Here is a 5,000-nt window from a genome sequence, read left to right as displayed (position 1 = left end):
TGGTGGTGGTGGTGATGGTGGTGGTGGTGATAGTGATGGTGGTGATGGTTATGGTGGTGGTGGTGGTGGTGATAGTGGTGATAGTGGTGGTACGTGATCGTGGTGGTGGTGGTGGTGGTACGTGATCGTGGTGGTTGTGATGGTGGTACGTGATCGTGGTGGTGGTTGTGGTGATGGTACGTGATAGTGGTGGTGATGATGGTGGTGGTGGTGGTGGTGGTGGTAATGGTGGTAGCGATGATGGTGGTGGTGGTGGTGGTAATGGTGGTGGTAAAGGTGATGGTGGTGGTGGTGTGGTGGTGATGATGGTGGTGGTGGTGGTGATGGTGGTGGTGGTGGTGGTAGTAGAGGTGGTGGTGGTAGCTATGAGGGGTGGGGTGGTGGTGGTGGTGGTGGTAGTAGAGGTTGTGGTGGTAGCGATGAGGGGTGGGCTGTTGGTGGTGGTGGTAGTAGATGTTGTGGTGGTAGCGATGAGGGGTGGGGTGGTTGTGTTGGAGGTGGTGGTGGTAGCGATGAGCGGTGGGGTGGTGGTGGAGGTGGTGGTGGTAGCGGTTAGTGGTGGGGTGGTGGTAGTAGAGGTGGTGGTGGTAGGAATGAGGGGTGTGGTGATGGTGGAGGTGGTGGTGGTAGCGATGAGTGGTGGGGTGGTGGTGGAGGTGATGGTGGTTGCGATGAGGGGTGGGGTGGTGGTGGAGGTGGTGGTGGTAGCGATGAGGGGTGGGTTGGTGGTGGTGGAGGTGGTGGTGATTGCGATGAGGGGTGGGGTGGTGGTGGTGGTGGAGGTGGTGGTTGTAGCGATGATTGGTGGGGTGGTGGTGGAGGTGGTAGCGATGAGGGATGGGGTGGTAGTAGAGGTGGTGGTGTAGCGATGAGGGGTGGGGTTGTGGTGGTGGAGGTGGTGGTGGTGGTAGCGATGAGGGGTGGGGTGGTGGTGGTGGAGGTGATGGTGGTGGTGGTAGCGATGGGGGTGGGGTGGTGGTGGTGGAGGTGGTGGTGGTGGTGGGAGCGATGAGGGGGGGGGTGGTGGTGGTGGTGGTGGTGGTGGTGGTGGTGGCGATGTGGGGTGTTGTGGTGGTGGTGGTGGTGGTGGTGGTGGTGGTAGCGATGAGGGGTGGGGTGGTGGTGATGGATTTGGTTGTGGTAGCGATGAGGGGTGGGCTGGTGGTGGTGGTGGTGGTGGCGATGAAGGGTGTGCTGGTGGTGGTTTTGGTAGTAGAGGTGGTGGTGGTAGCGATGAGGGGTGGGGTGGTGGTGGTGGTGGAGGTGGTGGTAGCGATGATGGGTGGAGTGGTGGTTTTGGTAGTAGAGGTGGTGGTGGTAGCGATGAGGGGTGGGGTGGTGGTGGTGGTGGTGGAGGTGGTGGTAGCGATGATGGGTGGAGTGGTGGTTTTGGTAGTAGAGGTGGTGGTGGTAGCGATGAGGGGTGGGGTGGTGGTGGTGGTGGAGGTGGTGGTGGTGGTGGTAGCGATGAGGGGTGGGGTTGTGGTGGTGGAGGTGGTGGTGGTGGTGGTAGCGATGAGGGGTGGGGTGGTGGTGGTGGATTTGGATGTGGTAGCGATATGGGGTGGGGTGGTGGTAGTGGTGGTGGTGGTGGTAGCAGCGATGAAGGGTGTGGTGGTGGTGATGGTGGTGGTAGTAGAAGTGGTGGTGGTAGCGATGAGGGTTGGGGTGGTGGTGGTGGTTGTAGTAGAGGCTGTGGTGGTAGCGATGAGGGGTGGGCTGGTGGTGGTGGTGGTAGTAGAGGTTGTGGTGGTAGCGATGAGGGGTGGGGTGGTGGTGGTGGTGGTGGTGGTAGCAGCGATGAAGGGTGTGGTGGTGGTGATGGTGGTGGTAGTAGAAGTGGTGGTGGTAGCGATGAGGGGTGGGGTGGTGGTGGTGGTTGTAGTAGAGGCTGTGGTGGTAGCGATGAGGGGTGGGCTGGTGGTGGTGGTGGTATTAGAGGTTGTGGTGGTAGCGATGAGGGGTGGGGTGGTTGTGTTGGAGGTGGTGGTGGTAGCGATGAGCGGTGGGGTGGTGGTGGAGGTGGTGGTGGTAGCGATGAGGGGTGGGATGGTGGTAGTAGAGGTGGTGGTGGTAGGGATGAGGGGTGTGGTGGTGGTGGAGGTGGTCGTGGTAGCGATGAGTGGTGGGGTGGTGGTGGAGGTGATGGTGGTAGCGATGAGGGGTGGGGTGGTGGTGGTAGCGATGAGGGGTGGGGTGGTAACATGGAAACATGGACTAGCAGGCAGCAGAAAGCCTGTTGGCTCATCACTAGGCTGCCTGCGTTCAGTGATTTAATCAATACGTTTGCCATAGGAGTGGCTTGCAGGGAAGGATTAAAGCACTTGTGTATCTACTCTTGGGAACGTTCAGTTCACACCCGTTGCAGCAAAGTGGCGATCAATGCGTTTTTTGAAGGAGTTGATGATTTCTGCGCTAACCACTTCTGCAGGAAGGCTGTTCCAGTGGCGAACAACTCTATTCGTGAAATAACTCCTGCCGATGTCGGTATTGCATCGCTTTGCTTGAACTGTTTTTCCGTTGTTTCTTGTTCTCAAGTTAGTTTGTAGCGTGAAGAGTTTGGAGTGATCAACGTTGCTGAGCTTGTTCAGGTACTTAAATATTTGAATCATGTCTCCCCGCAGTCGTCTCTTTTATAACGTGAAGAGGCTGAGTCGCTCGAGTCGTTCTTCATAGGGTTTCGTCCTCAGTGATGGTATCATCTTCGTGGCGCGGCGCTGTACTCTCTCAAGTAATTCAATGTCTTTCCTGTAATTAGGAGACCAGAATTGCACAGCGTTTTCCAGGTGGGGCCTTACCAGCGAATTATACAAGGATAACATAACTCCCGGAGTCTTGTATTCGAAGTTCCTCGATATGAACCCAAGCATTGTATTGGCTTTCTTACAGGCGGACTTGCAGTGTTTTGTTTGTTTCAAGTCACTGCTGATGGTGACCCCGAGGTCTCTTTCTTCTTGCACAACATGTAGTGGTTCGCCACCCATGTGGTATATGTGGTTGCTATTTCTGGATCCGATATGCATTACTTTACATTTGGTAGTGTTGAAGGACATCTGCCATTTTTCTGACCAACGAGTGATCTGGTCCAGGTCTCTCTGGATAATTTCATGATCTGCAGTCTGTTGTCGTGAGGGCCTTCCCACCCACCTTTGTGTCGTCGGCAGATTTTGAAAGATTGGATTTTAATCCTAGTTCTAGGTCGTTGATATATATGATGAAAAGTATGGGTCCCAGCACTGACCCCTGTGGCACTCCACTTGTGACCGGGAGCCACTCGGAGGCCTGTCCGTTGGTGGAGGTGGTGGTGATAGCGATGAGGGGTGGGGTGGTGGTGGTGGAGGTGGTGGTGGTAGCGATGATTGGTGGGTTGGTGGTGGAGGTGGTAGCGATGAGGGATGGGGTGGTAGTAGAGGTGGTGGTGGTAGCGATGAGGGGTGGGGTGGTGGTGGTGGAGGTGATGGTGGTGGTGGTAGCGATGAGGGGTGGGGTGGTGGTGGTGGATTTGGTTGTGGTAGCGATGAGGGGTGGGGTGGTGGTGGTGGTGGTGGTGGCGATGAAGGGTGTGGTGGTGGTGGTGGCGGTGGTAGTAGAGGTGGTGGTGGTAGCGATGATGGGTGGGGTGGTGGTGGTGGAGGTGGTGGTGGTAGCGATGAGGGGTGGCGTGGTGGTGGTGGAAGTGGTGGTGGTGGTGGTAGTACAGGTGGTGGTGGTAGCGATGAGGGGTGGGATGGTGGTGGTGGAGGTGGTGGTGGTAGCGATGAGGGGTGGGATGGTGGTGGTGGAAGTGGTGGTGGTGGTGGTAGCGATGAGGGGTGGGATGGTGGTGGTGGAAGTGGTGGTGGTGGTGGTAGTACAGGTGGTGGTGGTAGCGATGAGGGGTGGGATGGTGGTGGTGGAAGTGGTGGTGGTGGTGGTAGCGATGAGGGGTGGGGTGGTGGTGGTGGAGGTGGAGGTTGTGGTGGTAGCGATGAGGGGTGGGATGGTGGTGGTGGAGGTGGTGGTGATAGCGATGAGGGGTGGGGTGGTGGTGGTGGTAGTAGAGGTGGTGGTGGTAGCGATGAGGGGTGTGGTGGTTGTAGTAGAGGTGGTGGTGGAAGCGATGAGTGGTTGGGTGGTGGTGGTGGAGGTGGTGGTGTTAGTGATGGGGGTGTGGTGGTGGTGGATGTGGTGGTGGTGGTGGTAGCGATGAGGGGTGGGGTGGTGGTTGTTGAGGTGGAGGTGGTGGTGGTAGCGATGAGTGGTGGGGTGGTGGTGGTGGAGGTTGTGGTGGTAGCGATGAGGGGCGGGGTGGTGGTGGTGGAGGTGATGGTGGTGGTGGTAGCGATGATGGGTGGGGTGGTGGTTGTGGTGGTGGGTGGTGGTGGTAGCGATGGTGGTGGGGTGGTGGTGGTGGAGGTTGTGGTGGTAGCGATGAGGGGTGGGGTGGTGGTGGTGGTAGTAGAGGTGGTGGTGGTAACGATGAGGGGTGGGGTGGTGGTGGTGGTGGTAGTAGAGGTGGTGGTGGTGGTAGCGATGAGGGGTGGGGTGGTGGTGGTGGTGGTGGTTGGTGCGAGGCGGGGGGGGGTGGTGGTGGTGGTGGTGGGAGAGGTGGGGGGGGTAGCGAGGAGGGGTGGGGTGGTGGTTGTGGTAGCGTTGTGGGGGGGGGTGGTGGTGGTGGTAGCGATGAGGTGTGGGGTGGTGGTGGTGGTGGTCAAGGTGGTGGTGGCTGCGATGAGGGGTGGGGTGGTGGTGGTGGTGGTAGTAGAGGTGGTCGTTGTAGCGATGAGGGGTGGGGTGGTGGTGGTGAGGGTGTTGGTGGTAGCGATGAGGGTTGGGGTGGATGTGGTGGAGGTGGTGGTGGTGGTGGTAGCGATGAGGGGTGGGGTGGTGGTGGAGGAGGTGGAGGTTGTGGTGATAGCGATGAGGGGTGGGATAGTGGTGGTTGAGGTGGTGGTGGTAGCGATGAGTGGTGGGGTGGTGGTGTTGGTAGTAGAGGTGGTGGTGGTAGCGATGAGGGGTGT

Source organism: Eriocheir sinensis, unplaced genomic scaffold (assembly GCF_024679095.1).
Source record: "Eriocheir sinensis breed Jianghai 21 unplaced genomic scaffold, ASM2467909v1 Scaffold407, whole genome shotgun sequence".
Classification (NCBI taxonomy): Eukaryota; Metazoa; Arthropoda; class Malacostraca; order Decapoda; family Varunidae; genus Eriocheir; species Eriocheir sinensis.
This window is presented reverse-complemented; position numbering follows the sequence as displayed.